General features: G+C 38.8%; 1 protein-coding gene and 1 long non-coding RNA gene across 33 annotated transcripts in view; one reads left to right on the forward strand and one right to left on the reverse strand.

Annotated features, from left to right (window-relative positions):
- The window catches only part of CACNA1C (calcium voltage-gated channel subunit alpha1 C), a 476864-nt gene that overhangs the window by 440811 nt on the left and 14356 nt on the right, over positions 1–21697 (reverse strand). The window lies entirely within an intron of this gene.
- LOC311424833 lies at positions 17872–19058 on the forward strand. The gene is made up of 2 exons (XR_014686207.1): positions 17872–17966; positions 18458–19058. It is a non-coding gene; the product is annotated as an uncharacterized lncRNA (long non-coding RNA).

Consider the following 21697-nt stretch of genomic DNA (forward strand, 5'->3'; position numbering starts at 1 on the left):
ATCCAATCAGCCTACCCTTGGGCCAGAAAAAAATCACCCTCAACAGTTTGAATGATATCTTAGATAATTGTCATTGCTTACACAACAAAGATTAGAATGTTAATATTTTCTTCACTTTCTAATGTAGTTCTACAAACTATCTATTCCTGAGTATTTTGTATCTGGTATTTTGTAACCAAGTACCACACAAACTAAGATCTACGGCAAATACGAAGTACTTTTTTTTTTTTTTTTTTGGAAGGGGTGGATTATTCAAAGAGTAAATTTACACAAACTGTTGAGGAATACTTTGCAGTGACTAGAAGGATTACAGGATGTTGGTGTTTTGAAATCACTGTGGATCTAATTATTAAACAATGAAAACCACACAAAGTCAAAATAAGAAGGCAATGCAGAAATTGCATCTAGACAGTACAACCAATTCCAAGTATTAAAGTTATAAAATGAGAGGGAAGGGAAGGGGGATTTAGGTGCAGGCTAAAACACCACGTTCCTTCTTTTTAGCATCAAAAGCAAATTTTTGGAACTCCTAAATCTTCTTTGTCAAACATAGAAAGTCATTGACAAACTCTCAGAAGGTAAGACTTGGAAATTCTGAAAAATTCTGGAGGATCTTCAGTAGTCACTAATGAGACGAAATAGTCTATGTAGGAGATGTGCATGGTCTTATGTATCAGCTACAAGGAAAATGATTAGATTAGTCCATTAGTATAGTCGATTACTGTGATATTGACCTTACATACAATGTCAAGCAATTTATTTTGCACAATGGGTCTTTCTATTCTATACTGAAGGTCTGAATTTGTAAGTGAATGCAATTATACAGCAGTCTTTGTGGTATCCTTCTGTGTTTATTTTTTGTTTTTGTTTTGTTTTGTTTTCCCCCTCAAGACTGTTTCTTTCCAAAATGGAGACAATCATAACTCACCCAGCAATCAGTCTCTGTTTCAACTGTGACACCTTTAACTCATGTAATCTTGAACCTGGTCTAAAATAGGTATCTCCTACTGCAACCTGTTTAAATGATCAGTAATCACACTTAGCTGAATAAAAATTTGGTGATCAATTCAAATGTACACTAAGCTAAAGGTATCTTCCATATGCAGCCCTGTGAGATTTCAATCCCATTTTCCAGAATTGTATGGTTACAGACTATAGCCAGTCCAGGGTTATTTCAGTACTACCTAAACCTTGCACTGAAGTGAGCAAAAGCCTTTCTTTGCAAACCATTCTTTAAAACAAAATTAGTTCCAATAGATTGCTCAGAAGAGCTCTCTCTATTTCCATAAAAATCATCATCAAAACACCACAAGCAAATGCAACACAAACCCTAATTGAATTGGTTAAATCATCAGCTATATAACTGTACATTTCATTATGGTTTCATCTTAACTAATTGTTCTCCTAGGACATCCAAAAGCTCATTTAGTGGGACTTCATTAAAGCATTACAGAAGTTCTGAAAGTGTAAAACAAAGTGTTTTAAAGTGTATCTTGCTGGAGAGATATTAAAGACATCCTGGAAAGGTTCCTGAACACTGCATAAATTAAATCCTCCCCAACAGCATGGATTTGGGCTTGCACAGAACAGTTATTCAAATGGATTTAATTTTACATCGATTGTGTGGCTATCACTGTTTATAAATGCCATGACTGCTGCAGTATATTCCAAATGCTTGTAGCAATGTGTAATGGGTGGTCTCCTGAATATATGTGTATGTATATCCTCCAAAGCTTCCTTAGCTCCGGTGGAACGCTAATGGAATAGAAGCAGTAAAATAGGTGGATTGCCAGGCAGCAAAGTTGAGAGCATTATTTGATTTGGGGAATAACACAGTTAGGTAGGTTTTGAATCAACATAGCATAAGAGACGTTTGTTATGTTTACAGTTTCTCAAAAAAAAAAAAAAAAAAAAATCTGTAACTTTAGAAGCTGAGAAAAATGTTCTACTATTATTTAAACGATCCTTCCAGCATCCAAGCAGAAGAGTTTATTTATGTCTCCCCTTTCGTTTCTTCCCATCTTCACTAAAACATGTAGACAAACGAAGTGAAACAAATAAACAACTCTTCTCTAAAATCTTCACTCACTCACTAATTCCACATGGTCTGAAGGAAATATTTATATTTCCTTAATATAAATAGTTCAGAGTTCAGTTATTTTATAGTGCCATCAGATGTGTACACTAGTTTGAGTTGCTTCTCAAGAACTGCATGAGACCAAGAATGACCAGGTTCCTAACACACGCACAAAAGAAGGCAGTTTTATCTAAGAGCAGTGCTTTCCATGTGAGAGTAAGCAACAAGTAGAGGAAGACCACTTTCTGCTGGAACTTAAATAGTAACAGAGTTTTACACAGGGTGAAACCCACTGCCTTCTCACCAGCTAATCAAGACTACGGTATTCTGCAAAGTATCAAAATAGGCAGGGTTCAGATTAGGCTACATGAACAGCTATGGCTGCTGGAGCTATTACTCATAACAAAACCTTTTTCAGAGCACCATAGAATTTTTCAGTCCTTATTTAATTTCTTCTTTTAGACCTTGGGGAAAAAAAAAATATTTTTTCATAAGAAAAATAGAAAAAGAGAACGAAAAGATTGTGCCAATCATATATATAGCATGCACTTGTACATGCATTACCTCATTCCTTGCCTTTATCTCTCCTTCCCAGTCCATGCTCCTTCCCTTTCTACATTTTTTTTTAATCAAAAAGAAATAGGAGTGTAAAAAAAATAAAAATAAAAATCAGACCTTGATCCTGATTTATATTTTTGATCATTAAGCCAATAACCTGATAAGCATCACTATAGTCTATAGTTTACTATTGCATTCTTACAAATTGGAGGGGGAGGGAGTGTGCGTGGAATGTCTGGCTTCAAGTTGCACGTGGAGTAAGTTGTGAAGAAAGCAGGAAAAAAGTCAAATTTCCCCTTTGTTCTCCTATTGCTTCCTTTCCATATGTCCTTTATATCCCATACACTTGTGCTTTTATGAGGCAGTCTGAGTCTTCCAACTTCACCAAGATTGACCAAGTGAAAGCAAGATGAAAATTTCAGGCCTAACTCCTGAATGACAAAAGCCCTGAAGAAATCTCCCTATCCATTTCCTTAGTTTCTTTTTCTAGATTTCCAGAGTAACACAGAGCCAGGCTCTTTACACTAGCCACAAGAGACAACAGTCATAAACTAAGACACAACATGGTCCAACCCAGCAGAAAGAAAACTATTTTTCACCCTGAGGACTGTCAGACACTGGTCTCTCAGAGGAGCTGTAGCATCTCTATGCTTGAAAGTTTTCAAAGACAACTGGATAAAACCCTGAGCAAGCTGGTTCCTGCTTTGGAAGGGAGCTTGGAGTAGGTGACCTCCCAAGGCCCCTTCCAACATGAACTGTTCTCTTTTTAGTGAAGGTGGTAAAACTGCCTTTTTTTTTTTTTTTTTTTTTAAAGGAGACACTGCTATTTTATCACGATCAGTACAAAGTGTCAATTGGTTTGCTGTGATTCTGAAACAAGAACAAGTGAAACAAGGTTCGTTCACTTTCAGCCGGACCTTACTATCTTCCTTTAGTCTGGAAGGTGCTTCTCTTACATCAAAGGAACAAAAGCATCAAAATCTCAGTTCCATCTGTATCATAATGCAGAAGTCTTGATCGTTCTGTTATTTAACTGAGCATCTGTTGGGCAGAAATAGGGTGTGTTTGGTGGTTTGTTTTCTTTTTTCCCCTTCCTTTTCAGTCTCCTAGGAGAGCCTCTTGTACAATTACTGTATCATCTGCTGCCATCTCCTGCAGAAACACAGCTTGAACTTTGGAGGAAGATGGAGTTATCAGTGCTCTGAACTTCCTATGAGTTAGTGCTGTCTGTCCATCCCAAAGGAAAAGTATTGCCTGCACATTCCAGGCTGGTACAGTTTGAGGACATAGAAAATGAGTAGTTAAATGCTACGGGACTGCTATGTCCCTTTGATTCCATTTGTCTTCCATTCAAGTCTGTAGTGCTTATGGCAATATCTGCCATGCACAACAGGGGCTGCTGGTTTTCCCTGCAGCCTGAGGAAGGAGCACTTATCAGCACAAGCACAACAGCGAAGCTTATACAGTCTATAACGGAGCAAATCCACAGTACACGGAATGCACAAAGAGTACCTGATTTAATAAGACATGTGACTGTTGTTCTAACATGAGCAGGCGTAGACTGGTGCCCAAGGGATGGACTGACAGATTTCACAGTTTGTACATCTGTATTTAGCAGTACATTACTGTACTGCTGCTTTGCAGCCTGACTGATGTCTAGAAGTGAAAGACACCAATTAGTTGAAGAAGGAAGAAGCTAGAAAGGAATTTTTGCTCTCAAAATCGGTGGATAGAAAAAGAGTAGTAAAGAAAAAGTCCTGTATGACCTAGTGACCCAAAGACATGGCAGTAAGATCATCCTGACCACAGACAGAAATGACTGTCTACTTACATCAATCTTCCCTTTTATGCTACTCTAGGGTATCAGATAACTTCAGTTTACCAGAAATAGCTCTACAGAAATAGGTCTATAACCATATATAAACATTTTTTCTTCTGTGCTACTCTAGTTTTCAAAAATCACTTTTAAACCATGCCACTATTTTTAAGCTAGATTTCTGCAGCTTAACTGGCCTAACACTTCAAAACAAGGTAGTCGTCAAGAGACTTCCAACGATGGAAGTGGGCTGGTGGTCAAGCCTGATTGTTCACTGAAAGCAGCACCGTGCCTGGACTTTCACACAGGAAGAACACTTTGCTTAAACATGTTCAATTAATTTATTTTGCAAATATTTTATTGGAGAATAACAATCAGGATCCACATTTGTTCCCCAATCCCTTGGAAATGCATGTACTTCTCAATGGAACTAAATAAATGCTTGCCAAGAGCAAACCTATTTCCAGTGAAGCTGTCAAGTGTGACAAGAGCTCACACAAAATGACACTGATGTAGGTCTATCAGTTCTACCAAGTGACTCCCAGCTTACTTTATTATAAATGAGATCAGAATCCTTTTCAGTCTTCAATGGAAGCAAAATCTAACCCATGAAGATGCATCTGCACTTCAGTATTCAGCAAAATGGAAGTGATGAATCACACTTCTGCCCTAAGAGTGACACAAAGGAGCAATCAGCCTGAGCTGATGTTCTGGCACTAGTAAGAACATACTCGTGATTCCCCATGTTGTTGGTTTCTCATTCTTTCAGATGAAATTCCCATCGATTGCAGTAGCATCATATACAGTCACTAATAATATTCACAGTGCCTTGCATCCAAAAAAAAACTTCAAAGCATGCAAAAAAAGATGTTTAGCATCATTTTACTAGTTATAAAGATAGAACTGACACTTGAGTTAAAGCTTCCTTTTGAATTAATACCGCATGGTACTTTGAGACTGGAAGTGAAAATGTCTTGTGAAGTTCTTTAGCTATTACAAAAATTTAGTCAGAATATAATTTTGAAAACAGGAAATCAGGTTGGTCCTCTAAACTTAACTAAAAAGTTCAGTGAGATCTAGGATGACCATAAATTGAGCTATCAGATGTATGGGACAGTTGAAAGGTAGCACATTAGGCAGCACAGAGAAAACCAAAGCATATAGGTCTGTTGGCTCAGTACTTATTTCAGGAGAAGAATGCAACCTGATCACTAGCTTCCCTACACCTGGTATCACCCTAAATCCAACTTGAAGTCTTACCTGATCAATAAGTCTCAACTGCTTATTTTCCAAGAGTACAATTCCAGGTAATACAGCAAGCAGAGAAATAAAAAGCTGGACCACACTAGAGTGGAAAACCAAATCATAATGCCTATATAGTATTTTAACTCCTTAAAGCATTGCAAGGCATTGGCTAATTAATTTACAGCATCTATGAAGACAGTGAATAAGACCTTGTTCTTTATGTTCAGATTCACCCAGACTAAATTGCAGGGATCATGGAAAAATTGCTTATAATAAGACCATAAGTACGATGGTAAGATCAAACGTGTTTTCAAAGAAAGCCAGGGTACCAGTTCAATTATGTGTTAGGAAATGAACAGATGAGTAGGTGGCTGCCTAGCAGTACTCTTATCTGCTAACATTCCTCTCTGTGTCCATAAGTTACCTCTGAGAATAAATGTTAAATGGACCCTCACAGAAAAGGGTCATTCATTTCTTCAATTCTGTAGTTTAAAAAGAGACAAACACTTGGGTGTTTGTTTGTTTTTGTTTTTTTTTTGTTTTTTTTTTTTTTAAACTTAAATTCTGCTTTATCTTTAACTAATTTTTGTTCTTTATACACTTAGTGCTCCAGCATACAACAAATATTCTCTTCTCGCTTAATCAAACAATCCTGTTAGAAATATTAAGTCTTTCGGAGACAAAATGAATGGCAGACCATGGGGATTCAAGAGTAAGGGGTAAAAGGTAAGTCACAGTTGTAATTCCAATTAATTTGCTGTTTCCTGTCAGCAGTGACTACAGAATACAGGCCATCATTTCCAAGCTGGTGGGGCCAGATGGTGTGATGTGATCAGATAATATTAATGGTTGCATGCTGCCTTCTCTTGACTAGTCAAAAACGCTGCGCCTCACTCTTTTTGAGGATAGGGCTGCAGAGCCAAGGAGCTCTGTCATTCTAAGGAAACCTGACACAGGAATTTCTCTGTATTCAGATAGGCTTTGGTGTCCATCCTTGGTACCTGAAGTTTTAGAAACTCTCTTTCCTTCATAATTTTTCTGAGCATGCTATCATAATACTGGGAATATTTTCAAATACTGAAGAGAGCGGAGCAAAAACCCTCTTCAAAACAGATTCCAATTTAAATTTTTTATTCAGGGCTGTGGATCTTTGCTCCAAGGGCGCTTCCCTTCTATACTCCAAAATATGCTCTAAGGCAGTGTTTGGAAAGCCAAAGCAGAACTCACAACAAGTCATCTACTTTACTCCCCATCACGATTTGACACTTCACAAAGGATGAGGAGTTTCTTTCATTGCACTGGAAACAACCACAGTATGTTACGTTCTTCGCCTGATCCTTGAAAGAGAAATACAGGATTCTTTTCAACTCTTTCAGTCCCATCAGCATCTGACTGCTTCAGTCAGGAAGCATTTCTAATATCCTGACTCAGCAGCACCTTATGCTATGAAGCCTTCACACACATCTGGATTGCAGCACACTAATCATGAGTAGCTACAAAGCCTTAACACATCTGGATTGAACTACACTAATAATGGATAATTGTGGGAAAATGAAAAAACTCCTGTTGGAGTATAAGCCTTGCTCGTTACATCCGCTGCATGTGAAGAATATACCAAGATTCAGACCTTTGTTCCTGTCATTACTTACTGAACATCGGTTCTCATGAACAGCAACCCAAAGTTGGATACCTTTTTGATCCTAGAGCTCTATCTTAAAATGAATTGGGCCAATCCCTCAGTGCTTAGCAATTATTCATTTAAAATATTAATCAACTTAAATAGTGACTTCAAATCTATGATGACTTCAGGATTTCTTGTGTTATTTTCCATTCTCAAAATCTATCCTTAATATTGAAAGCCCATGTAAACAACTCCTGCAGGCAATCAAGGAAATTTTCGATCTTAAATAATACAGTTTTTAATTTTGATCTATTTCCAAGACATATTTTCTTCTTAATTTAGAGTACTTCATTGGTGGTAGATGGCAATGCCATCTGCCCATAGTAAGCAATATTATTTTTCTATCACTTCCTTATGTTTTAATTTGAAAGATTTAATATCTACGGTATATGTTCTGATACTCCACATATTTTCTTCTTTTGTAAACACTAAACCAACAATTTGAACAATTTGTCTTTTTAATCTGTAACTGTAAAACATAATCAAAAACGTATACAGATTTTATAATGATTTAAAAAGAATCACATATCTTTGTACTTATATTATTTATATATATGTATATATATATATATATATCCTTTAGCAACAAAAACACTCCAAAACCTAGACTAGAAGAAAATATTTTTAACTAAATTACATTATCAAATTTCATGCAATTTCTATTAATACTATCAAGGAAAATCTGGTTTTGTTTTTCATACTGAAGTGCTACATCTGATCTTCTCAGGCACAAATGCTATTTTTAAATAAAAACTACTTCTATAAATATTTCAGCTTTAAACACCCATAACTCAGTTTCTCTCTTTTTTTTTTTTTTTAAAAAGATCTATAACTGCAGCAGAGCCTTTGAGAGGTTAAACATCCACAAAAAAAACGAACATCCACATAATGACCGCTAGTAGCATTTCCCCCTGTTCAAAGCAGACTGTCCATAATTCAGAGGACAAGACAAGGTCACTAATAAACATCAGTGAACTGTGCCTGCTTTTGCAAGTTTCACATAAAAATCGTGCATCCCTAAAAACACAAAGCAGACATAATAGATTGGTTTAATTCACATCAGAGCACACATAAACACAAGAAACTAATCGTCTTTCGATTGCAACAGGCTCTGACTCAATTATTTTGCAACACTAGCAGACCCATCCTTTGTATAGGGTTAAAAGAAGGGAAAAGAGTTGTTTTGTAACCTAAAACAATTAGAACTAGTGCCAAAGACTAATTCAGCTTCTTTCAGACAAAAGTAAAGACTGTATTTTGCCTGTCATGGTCTGCATAGCTGGCAAAACTGAACACGGAAAAAATAAAAATTCACATCATGAATGTGTCACCAATCAAATTATCATCTCCCATGGGAAATCACACAGGTAAGAAGGGTGGGACTAAATTTTTATTCTTAATTTATATTTATTCTGAACATTATTTATTTTGAATGTTATAATTTCTTATTCTGAATGTTACATGTGATTCCTGAATGGGCTGAGGGGACCACTTTCAGCACAGCTGTTTCACAGAATATTGGATTAAAAAAAAAAAAAAAAAAAACACACTCCATGTTCCCCTAAGTAAGCCATCTTCAGCTCTGAAAGGAGAAAAGCAAAAACAGCAACAACAAACAGGAAAAAAAAATAACAACAGCAACAAACAAAAAGCAATGCCAAGCAAACTGAACCATGAGTTAAAAGCTGAAATGCTGGGGGGAAATACTGGGTACTCACGAATTTACTTGGTATAATCTTGGCCTACGAAGCACCAACACATGGAAGTTCCTTACAAGTAGTACAGAGAAGGTACTCCTGAATCATTTACTCAATTAAAAACAGAGCAGCGAGGCAGTGGAGCGTGGTCATCCTTAATACCCAAGTGACAACTACCGTTAAGTAATCAGAGAAAGATCAATGACCTCTGAATTACTTAAGACCTTCATTACTACAGACACCTCCTCTTGTTTTGTAGCTTACCAAACACATGGAAACTGCTGAAGTTCCAGAGGATAAACCAGAGTATACCTTACAATATAGTCACTGCATTTGAATAAAAGAGATCCCTACTAGACATCCCTCCTCTTTCCAAAAAGAAGAAAGAATGTTCGATGTATTTTAGTGTTTCTTCAGTACTTGACGCTATTTAAGGTACCATGACATTTGCATCTTCTTTATACTTTCTTCTTAGGTTTTCATTTTTACCCCTACTTAGCTTTCCAGGTTCAAAGCACATTCAAAGGACCCTGAAGAAAGGACAACTTCTTCCTTAAATATTGGTTTCAAGACACACCTTGACTTAGCTACTGCCATGTCCTCCACCCTCTCCTCCCCAGCCAGCGCACAGAGGCACTGAGGATGTTTGGGCCACCATCTCTGTACCTTTCTCCTCCCTCTGAGGCACAGTGGAAGCTGGTATCCTCTGGGATAAGCTGGGAAACACAGACTGCTTGCTGCAGGGTAATTTTAATATTGTAACGTGCAGAAATGGGAACAAGAACCACTCAACATCTCCTCGCTAACTGCATCTCTGCCTAGGTACACCCCCAAGCTTTTCAGCCTCTTGTAACACTGAACCAAGTCAACTTCTCTCTCTGCTGTGCAACTTTCTGAAGTCAAAGCCACATTTACTTCAGTGGCTAATGCAGCAGCCCTAAACAGATAGGAAACTACCAAGTTTTTCTGGAGATCCTTTGAGAAGGAACCACTGCAAGTTCACAGGTTAACAGGGAAGACTGGGAAAATTGTTTTTATCTCTAACCTCCAAGCTATCTTGCCTCTTCGCTCATATTGACCAATTGTGTCTCTTCACCTACCTTTTTTTTTAAAAAAAAAAATAATAATAATAATAATAAAATGAATGTAATATTTCTGCATCTCACTGAGAATCTTTGTGAAATTATTTTAGATCTTGTAATAAAAGAACTAAAATCCATACTCGTACTTTGGTAATACCTTAGATGAGTGCATAAAAGCGTCTCCCTATAATTTGATTCTCATTCAAAAATAAGCCAATTCTACACAACAAAAGTAGAAGGCAACACTACCTTAAGACACTCATTTTAGATTTTGATAGCAAAGTTTTAAACGTCTGGATTTAAATTTCTCAGGTTGAATTTATTCTGCAAGTTTCTAGGGTAGAAAAAAAAAATCAGTCATTTCTAAGGGAAGGCTGAAAAGTGCTTTTTCCTGCAATGTTCAAAAATTCATATACTAGAAACTCCCAGCAAGAATGGGTAATACATGCTTCAGAGCTAGAACTTCCAATCTAACAAGCAGAATAGCCCAAATTTCAAGGTCTTCAGTCATATATACAACTTATTTTTTAATATAATTTTAATTTGACAAGAGTTGTGGTTTCCATATGCTCAGGATGAAAGAAGAGCAATATATGGGGCATACATCCCAGACCAAGAGTCACTGATCTAAGAAGCTAGCCTAAAACAGCAGCAGATCTCTACCATTCCTCTGCTCAAAAGAGAATAACTCAAATTCTGCACAGGTGCTATCCCTGTTTTCTCTTTAGGACTGACATAACAGAATAATCACCTGCACTTATTAACAGTTACTCCCATTTTCCAAATGGCAAAATAGGTGCTATGAATAGAAGTGTTTCAGCTGTTTTAATAAACTATGCTGCAATAGCCTTCCATATATTTTAATTTAGGGGTGGTGAAAGCATGCATGTTTTAGGAGATGCATACCAAGAAAATTACATCCAAAAGACTCTATGAAAGAAACAAGAATTAAGCCTGGCTGAGTAACCTTGTAATTCTGTTTCCATGGAGTTATGTCTTACAATATTTAAATTATGTTCAAGTACTACTTTCTGACAGGGCCAGAGGAATTCCTTTCTTCTGTGATACTGATTTATCTTCCCTGCCTTTAGAACCAAAGGACTGAGCAAAAAGGTCATATTTCCAGCAAAATCTCTGCCCCTACGAAAAAGATGCATTTCCACACAGAACCAAGGTAGTGTTAGTGTAGCTCCAGGCAGGCATCACATCACAGTCTCTGTTGATGGATGACCAGGCAAAAGCAGTCTGTATTCAATTATTTTTAACTATGACATAGTTGTTTGGAGATAGCCACCCTAGCCTCTGATACTGCAAATCAAAATGTCATCCTTCTCCATAACCAAGATCTTCATGATCCTCTAATGAAACTGAGTAACAACAGTGAATTCTCCATCAAGTTTAGTGTGACAAAGACCCTTCTTGCCTTTATATTTCTAGCAGAGCATGTTTCTCACTTTGGAATGGCATCGTGATGGACAAGTTCATTAAACATTGAAAAAAATTTGAATGCAGGGTTTGGTAGACAGAACCCAACTTACACAGTCATCCCGAAAATGTGGCTTGTCATTTGCAGATTATCAGCTGTTCTTCTGGGACATTAAATATCTCTATGAGCCTGGGCCTTTATGACCTAATTAATTCAGTCATATTTTTCAGTAATCTGCTGTTTTCCTTGTCCTTTGGTAGGATAAGGAAATGTCCTACTTTTCAACAGTACCCTCATGAATGTCCTATCTTCAAAGAGGGATAAAAAAATAAAAATGGAAATACTTCCAATTGTGAATGTGTATATAGATGATGTACAGTAGCAATACAGTGAATACTGTTTCACTTCTATAACTTGATATACTTTTAGTGTTTTTAACATTAAAATGAGTATATTTCAGTTATAGTGTTGAATATCTGGAAATTTAGTATTCAGCACAAGAAATAGCATTACAAGATTGATATGACTGTGCTAAGTATACACTTTGTAAATTTAAAAAGCTTTTTTTCCTGGAGCTTTACATACTTTTAAACATGTGCTAGTCTGCACTATAGCACGTCCTAATTTTTATCTGTAAGTATATAATACATATGTGTATAGTTGACATTTTTCCCCACAAAACAACTTTCTAGAGTTCAGGGAGACTCAAACTTAATTTTTCAACTCAAAATATCAAATCCCTTCTTCATTTGCTTTTCTTTGCTTTGTTTACAATGAACAAGCAAAGCAAACTGATCGTTTTCATAATGCATTCCTTTTTCCTCATACAACGCATGAAAAAATATCTTGAAAAGCACACAAATATTTGCATAAGAACTAGCACATGGCCAGAGAAACATTTCTAATCTAGTTGAAAGAAGGTTACTAACTGCTCTGAACAGATGTGTATAATAGGATATTTATATAGTTGTACATTTGCTAGAATGCTATGTTAAAAAAATTATCTTAGTGTTTGATTCCTTGGGCCTCTTTTCTCTAAGGCCCATATCCTAACAGCATGCTGGGCCTGCACTCCAGAAAGTCACCTTTTGGATGGCTCCTTGTAGTCCACTTGTCTGGAATAATGCCCACTGATACGTGGCTCAAAAGCAGGTGCTAAGTTACTTCTTCGTTGGGTAACTCAACCGTTGACATGAGCAGTAAAGTCAGTTCACTTCCACAGAACTAACAGCAATACCTGATCTTATTAGCCTTTTTACTCTCCTGAGGATCTTTATGTAATGCTGCATTAGTAGCCTTTACTAAATTAGAAAACCAAAAGGGAAGATAAATCAATATGAATGTACATTTGCTGATATCGATTTTTCCCCTCATAGCCAGCATGGGAATATTGTGGCTCCTATTAATATAAAGAGTGGGAGAACTTTAAACAGTTCAGTCTGGCTAATTACCCAGTAGCTTCACAGACTTATTCAAACTTCTTTAATCTGTAATTTGGAGCTATACATTTCATGAAATGAAAGCCTTCTCATGAATAATCACATGAAGATCCTGACGACAATTTCCTGATGCAGATTATCAATGAGATGACTAGGACAAGCATTCAGCCTCGTGAAAAACAATGAATACGCATGAAAAAACTAAGGTTGAGGACAGTCTAGGCTGCAGCAAAAATGATATTCTGCAGTCTGAAATCCTCAAGGAGTAAGCAAGGGACGCAGTGGAATCACAGCTCTGGATCTCAGAAGAAATTTCAGCTTGCTTACCAATCTAATGGGCAGGATCCTGCAGGTGACTGTCTTGTAAGGCAAAGTGGCCAAGGCCAGGTGTTTGGTGCTCATGGGCAACCTCTTCAGTGCACAGGAACACACCATAGGCAGAAATTGAGCAGGTGTGGCAGAAAGCTAGCATGGATGAACAAGGGAACTATGACTCTGCTCAAATGAGGAAGGGGGAAAAACAGGAAGCATGCAGAAGGTAGAAGCATGGAAGCACAGAAGGTAGAGACACAGGAATAGGGTGTACCAGAGGAATATATGGTCATTGCTCAAGAATTCAAGGATGAAGTCAGGAAAGCCAATGCTTAAAGGCAGCTGGAAACAGTGGGAGAGGTGAGGGGCAAGAAGACTTCTATAAACAAAGTGGAGGCCAAAGGAGCACTAATAAAAATATGGACCTACAGCTCAGCGCAGCAGGGAAACTAGTAGCACATTTCCCTAAGGCACTGAAATCGAGGCCAATAATGTGTAACACATTTATTAAGAATTAGGTTTATCAGAGAGTGCACTCTCAGCTACCTTGTGGAGGATGCCAAACTGGGGGAGCAGTCTGTGCTGGAAGGCAGAGCTGCTGTTCGGAAGCACTGCATCAGGCTGGAGAAACCAGCTGACAGGAACCACGTGAGCCACAGCTCAGTGGTGGCAAACACAAAATCCTGCCTCTGGGATGGAACAAGAGCCCAGAAAGCAGTTCTGCAGGAAAGGACCAGCAGATCCTGGTAGACAAGAAGGTGAACGTAAGCAAGCAGCAGGACCTTGCTGTGAAGAAGGCCAACCATATCCTGGACCATATTAGCATGAGTGTTGCCATCAGGTCACAGGGAAGCTTTTCTAAGAGACAACGGAAGAGTTGTCTCAATTCATCTCAGAACAGAGATGATACTCCTCAGCACCTTAGGACACCTGAGAATCAATGAAGCCACAAACTTAACACGATTAGAATTCTAACATAGCAAGACGGATTTGCAATGTGAAAAGAGAATCCCATAAGCCAACCCAACTTACATAGTTACATTAAATGAAGTTGGAGTCATCATTTGTGGACTTAAATATATTCATTAAGTCCTAGAAGGAATCAAACTTGAGAAAATCTTTGTATCATTACTTGATGTGCTTTAAGAACAAGTAAAATTAACACCCCTACCCCCACGCCTTTTTTTGATTAAAAACAGGAATTATATTAATTAAAACTCAGACAAAACAACTTGGTTTATATATTTTTGCAAAAAGTAATAACCAGGATATGATGTTAAACATAGCATCTTTCACCTTTTTCTCCCTTTACATCCTTAATCACATTTCAAATTCCAGTCTGAATTGATACACAGCTACTTTTAGGACATAATATAACTGCTATTTATCAGTTGGAATTAATGACTCTATGACATTTGAAAAATGCAGAACTGTCTCCTGGCATCATGCAGGGGGCTTCTACATCTTGTGGCTAGTGTTGCCAAGTAGCAGGAAGGACAGAGAGGCCTTCTAGCAGGCCTTATCCTTTGACATGCTCCCCCAGTCATCACTACAACATTTCTCTCGATGATCCAACTTCTCCTGCAATTGTCTATACCCCTTTCCTCCTCAAGCCAGCAGAGAAAATGCCTGTTCTGTATCCCTCAGAAACTACTCAGAGACAAAGAGACAGAAACATACGTGATGCGATAGCTGTCTCCTGGTTGCTCTGAGCGAGGAGACTCTCCATACATCCTGTTCTGTAACAGCAACGGCTTCCAACTAGGTCATATCACAAGCAGTGATTAAAGTGACCTAAAAAATGGTCATGGCAGAAGGGCAGCTTCCAGCAGTGCCAACACATTGTTTACCTATCCTTGTGCTCAGCATTTCATTCCATCTAGACCCCAACACATCCCTCTTACTCTACTCAGAGTTAAAACTACCTGTTTTGTTTTTTTAAAACCCAACACCTTTACCAACTCTGTCCTTTGCATTTCCTTCCTCATTTGTCTCCCCCCGCCACAAGCCTCCTGCACTGTTGCCCCCACGCTAGTCCTGCTGTCCACTACACCTCAGCTCTACCTCTAATCCTGCTCTCTCCTTTACAATCCAGTTTGCTAATCTGTCTCGTACACTTCCTCCACCTCCCTCCCACCCCTTCACTTTTCCTTTCCCCCCTTCTTTTGTGCTCAGGACTAAGATTCTTTCAGACTCAGGAACAAATATTCTGTTTTTTCCATCAAAAGAGGAAGAAAAATCCTATTAATCAGAACAAGGACCAAATGTGTTTTCTAATGGTCTAACAGGTGTTTAACATCTTTGTTAATGACCTGCATAATAGGGCAAAGTGCACCTCCAGATGTTAAAACTGTGAGGAGCAGCTGAGGAGAAGAAGGCCATGTTGCCACCCAGAGGAACCTCAACAGGCTGGAGAAGTGGGCTGACAGAAGCTCATCGAGTCCCACGAGGAGAAGCGCAGAGCCCTGCCCCTGGGGAGGAACAGCCCCAGGCACCAGGACATGCTGGGGGCCGCCCAGCTGGAAAGCTGGTCAAGGGACAATCTCCCTTACGATGCAAGGCTGAGTGTTAGGAGAGAGGAGAAGTCTAACAAAGGTGTCCTCGGTCTCTTTTGGACTTCTTAGGTTTACTACAATTTAAGTGATGCAGCAATTCCTGTATACGCCACCAAGCAAATTCAACTGAACCCTGTAGGATTAATTTGGGATGATAATAAAATCGACACATTTGCACAAACCAGCAGGAAAAATAACAGGAAGAAATAAACCCGGTCTTGCTACTCCTATGGAAGTTTTCTGTTGAGAAATCTCTAGTTCACATTTCTGCCACGCAAGGTAATATGCCTCTAAATTTAATCTGACAGAAGACATAGCACAGCGTCACTAGAAAATGACAAAACCAGATTGTAGAAGAAGGACTGCCAAACACCTTCGCAGCTCTCAGAATTCACCAGGGGAAACAAATTCACACAAGTGTAATAAGCCCAGACTCAGATACCCACTGGAGTTTTGTGGCACTAATACCTTTAGTTTCCACTTCAAAAATCTCATTCAAAGTGCTTAAATCTTCTATTGGATGCCTGCTGGAAGCTGCCTTCACCCAGATCCATCCCTCCTAAAAAACTGGATAGATTGCATTCATTGTTTCCAAGAGAAACACTTCAAATGTTACCAAGTTTTATCATCTGGTATAGTTACACAAACGTGAATCCCTTTTTCTACACAGGCCTTTCTTCCCATATCCACAACCCCAGATCAACACAAATAACAATCAAAATGAAAAAAAAAAAAAAAAAAAAAAAAAAACACACCACAGTGAAACATTCTTAACTTTAAGAGGCAAGTAGCTGCATTTAAAGCATAGAGGTAATTGTATATCTTGCCTAATGAAAGAAAAAAAAAAAAAAAAAAAAGATAATTTTCAATTTGAAAGGAAGCCTACTTTAAAACATCTCATTTATGTATGCCAGCCAAATAAAAGTGATCACCCAAACGGTTAGACAAAAGTAGAAAAATCACACTGTTATAGATTAGGTGATCTCATATTATGAAACATGTACAATAGGTATTAAGCCTAATTTTTAATACAGAAAATACATTTAGGGAACATTTACGATCTCTTACCACCTGCAGGAGCAGATCTTTAGTAGCACCAGTATCACAAGCAGCTACCAAATCCACAGAAATCTATGAGGGATACTCAAAGCAGAAAACTTATCTTACTGCTCAATATTTTAGTTTTAAGGATCCATGATTATAAAACTATTTGTATTGGCTTCTAGAGAGCTACAACAGATTTGTTATAATACTGACTATCTTCATTCACCCATACTACTTCTAAAAAAAGCTACAAAATCCTTTATTGGAATTCTTAAGTAAGCACCAACATTCTTCATTAACATGAAAAATATATAAACATTTCTGCCAGTCAACAATACAATAATATAATTTTCCCTCCATGAAGTAATACTGCAACAGCTACATGTATAGCAGCTGTTGCTACTAGATATATATGTATGTAGCAGCATATATACTATACTACTATAAATGTGTAATAGCAATTCAGAGCTTCTGCTTTCAACAGTTAACTCAAAAAAGCTAATTTGAATGCACAGCACACTTTCACAAAAAGACACTTGGGTGCTAAGGACACATTCCCCTTCTCATAAACTTGCTGCATATCCCTACCATGCTGACCAGCCCCAGTACACCTTCAGGCTTACTACCAGCTTCCTAGCAGCAGCAACACAAGCATATCCTTGTGCTGCCTCCATTTCTTTAATATGGCAAGAGCTCCTATGCCAGGTGAGGTGTAAAAATGAGGTCTTGGCTTAATGTAATTACCTAATGGAACTTTTCATATTAGGAATTAATTAAATGATGCCATCTTCTCTGTAGCTGGCTGGAAAATAACCCTTTTAGAGCTACAGGTGTCTGATTCTGCCAAATTAAATGGTGATTACCACAAAGATGTGGTTGGAAAGGTATTTTCTTAGGTAACATATAAATACTGTTACAACTTATTAACCTATGGGGTGTAATAGGTGTGCTTTATCCTCATTGGTATTTTGGTCAATCAACAGTGTAAAGAATGAAGTTGATGGATCAAATCAGGTTACCAGGACAGCAATAAGGTAACAGAATAACTTAGCAAAATAATAACGTAGTCAAAGAAATAAACAGGCTTTTTGGTAAAAACATAGTTTCATAGAAAAAAGAAGCCAACCTTCTACTGAAAATCGTAGTGATAGGTAATTATTTCATGCACAGTATATATAATATCAAAACTTCAAAACCAGCAATGCCAAAGAATATGATCCCATTTTTCTGTAGACTAACATTTTGCAGAAAATTTCAAGATGGTCTCATAAACTTCACCAGGGATCAATCTTACAAACACAGATGTGCATGCTAATAGCTTACATGTGCCGGAGTTTATTTGGGGGCAGAGGGAGAGTTGTTTTGAATCTGAATGAAAGTAACCAGATTTAGTTTTAATCTAGAGATGGATTTTTTGAATAACTGCACCAGATGAAACTACATAGTCACACCCTATGCTCATTAAGGAACTTTTAGGAAGTAATATGTTGCTAACAAAAAGACTCAAATTGCTTTAACCATTTAGGTTTGGAGTTAAGAAGTGGTCTAAAAATACAACCAAAAATTTCAACCCTTGAGCATGAGGGGAGCATTCAAGAGCTAGCTTCTGAGAGCCTGTAATATATGCCGGGTAAAAAGACTGTACCTTTCTATTGTGCTTGGGAAGAGGTGCAGACAGCCTCCAGCATGAACCACAGGGGCACTGGTTTTGAGGTGTGAGGGGTACTGGGCTGCAGAGCTGTGAGCACGTCCCCAGCAGTATGTGGAGCATGGGAGAGCAAGCGCTGTGGGATCAGCCTGTGTCCACAAGAGCCACCTGCTTTTCCCGGCAAGACGGCACGCTGGAAAGCACCTTACAAAGATCCACTGGAAGATCCTCAGGTGGTCCTTGATGCAGAAGAGGAGCCTACCAATGCTGCCTCTAGCACCCTTCTCGCCAGCAGGGGGGCAGCAGGGTTGCTGCCAGACAGTGAGAAAAAATTACGGCAGCCTTGGGGAAGGAATAAAAAGGAAAAGGCAACTACTGTGCAATAACAACTCCAAGGGGGCTAGAGATGAGGAAGTGGAGCAAATGAGGTGCTCAACAGTACATTTTCTCAAGTATGTCCTGCTGTTTATTTTAAAAATTGCTGCTCAGAGGAAGGCCTGAATGTGAACAGACAGGAAAGCGGTCAGTCGAGGCTGTGATCACAGCAGCAGCATGAAGGCTTGTTTTTCAATCAGTTCACTTCCCCGGTCTGACTGGTTCACGCTGTGGCCACAAACACACTTGAGCCAGTACCACACGGAGGTGCCAGAATAGCAGGAATGAATGGCTGGGACCTGGGACAGGGGTGGTGTATGCCCAGCAGTGCCACCAAAGATAGTCATGGGAAATCACACTCTCAATGTCGATAATTTGCTGTAGGAAGCAAGCCTTAGTGCTTACAGTTGCATAGATTCTTAAGCAAAGGCTTAAAGTCTATTTGAAGAATCATTGCAAAAAGGTTTGACCTAAACATATTATTTTTTATCCTTAAAAGAGACCTTAAGAACAGCATGCTGTGTGGATTTTGCCTTAAAAATAGTTTGGATATTACCTACGCAAAAGCCCTTTTATACCGTGGCAAAATCAAAGTATTTGTTTGTTTGTTTTAACTGAGTACTATCCAGGTGGGTGGGAGACAAAAATGTGACACTCTAATTATATACTTCATGAAATTATGACATTCTCAAAGCTAGAAAATAACTTTGTTTCATAAACAAGTTACAGCAAAATCATTCTAACTTGATTTGATAGTTATTATGGACTACTGAATTACTGACTGTAAGCAAATGACTACAACTTAAAGAATCAACCTTTTCAACCTGTGACATTTTTGCTAAAAAGTCCTTAGCTTTCGATGCAGTGAGAATTCACAATCTTTCTCTATTTAACAAGATTTTGTTTCATTTGAACATTTTTAAGTCCCCTATCAAGTGATACCATAACGCATGCCAGAACTAATGGTTTTATTAATTACCTTTACTTCAGGCAAAATGAAAGGAGCAATTATGGCTCACTTACACAGTAAAGCAGTTGGAACCAGTAGAAGGGACCACACGGTGCAACAAAATACACAAAGGCATGATCAGAAGCTTGACAGGTTTGCTGACTAAAAACACAGGACTGGGGAGCTGTCTGCCCAGCTATGTCAGAAAGTAATCCAGGTGGAAGGCAGTACCAAAGAAGCCACAAGCTGGATACTGGAAACAGCTAAAATTTTTGTCAGGCTTACTTCAAGATATTTAACTTCACAGGTGTTTGTTTGTTTGTTTTGCTTTGTTTTATCCCCAGAGTTCAAGGAAACAGAACCATCTGTGATCTTTGTATGTCAAGAGAAGAGCACAGGAGATGCACTTAACCCAGTCAGGCTCTCTCGCTCACATTAAGAGGAATGTGGTTATGAGTGCCTGGAAACTAGTAACAGAAGACAATTTAATAAGAAAAAAAAATAAAATAAAAAATTGCATCTGTACACTACTTGATCGATGTGAATTATCTTCCCCACTTACGTATTTTTCTCTTTTTGCCATCCTACCCTGTCCATTTCCAGACCAAGGACAACAGTTTCCCTTGTCTACCATAAGCCTATGTATTTTCATTGCTGGTACAGGATAAGCCAGCTTTGCAATGGAACTGTGAGAGACTTTTTCTTAACAGAAGTATACCAAACCCACCTAAAAACTTCCAAACTCCAAAGCTGTGTTCCATCTGAAACAACGTGGCTTTAGAAAAGGCAAGCTAGGAGTGAGACCTTATTTAAGAGGGTATGTGAGGAGCTTTCTTCTCCCACTATATACTTGTATGGTGAGCTGTAGGTCCTTATTCTTATGAAGACAATTTTCAGCAGCCTTTTGGGCTGCAGCAAAACCTCTGCATTCTCTCCTGGGTCCCAGAGAACAACATTTTCTCTGTGTCCTCTCTGAGAACATGTCCACTCCTGACTCCACTCAAGAGACGCGCTGTCCCTACATTATGTACTGCGAATGCCCAGCTTGCTGCCTCTCGGTTATCTTCTGTCCCCAGTTTCACACTATGTATGTGTTTACATCTGGGCTAGCCCGGTTGCTCTTGGAGCTGATGCCAGGGCTCACTTGCTGTATCCCACAACCTCCATCTGGCCTGGAGTGCAAAAGTGCCCTTTTAAAAATGCCACGTATGGGATACTGCAAACAAGCAAAACAGCACCCGTTACCTTGGCCTTTAGTACTTCAGGTTATGCTATCTCTGGAGGGAAATATGTTGCCCTGCTGCTTCCACGTACACATGGTGGTAACTCCTTCCGTAAGCGCTACATGGGTCGTGTGGTGAAATAATATTTGCTGTCACACTGGGTTCAGGCTGGACTCTTAAGCAAGTCCTTTAAGTATAAATGTACGTTATCGAATGTGTCTGCACGCCACACGAAGCTGATATACCCGCTGTAAACTGTTGGCATCGATAGACTGATAGTAAATGTGTACGTGTGACAGGAAAATATGGTGACTAGACCCGTGGTCTTGTCCATCTGTTCCTCTGCAGCTTGTGCAGCTCCGTGTCGGGGCACACTTGTTTATGCTTCCCTGTGCTTGTGTTACATGTATATGTGTGTAAATATATATATTTATTAAAAGGTGTTCCCCCCACAGGCTAACGCGGTGCCCCTCGCGTCGAATCGAGGCGCTCGGCGCTCGATTGCGGCGGGGCGGGGCGGGAGGAGGAGGAAGAGGAGGAGGAGGAGGAGGAGGAGGGCGAAGGCAGCTC

This window comes from Aythya ferina, assembly GCF_964211825.1.
Source record: "Aythya ferina genome assembly, chromosome: 1".
Taxonomy (NCBI): Eukaryota; Metazoa; Chordata; class Aves; order Anseriformes; family Anatidae; genus Aythya; species Aythya ferina.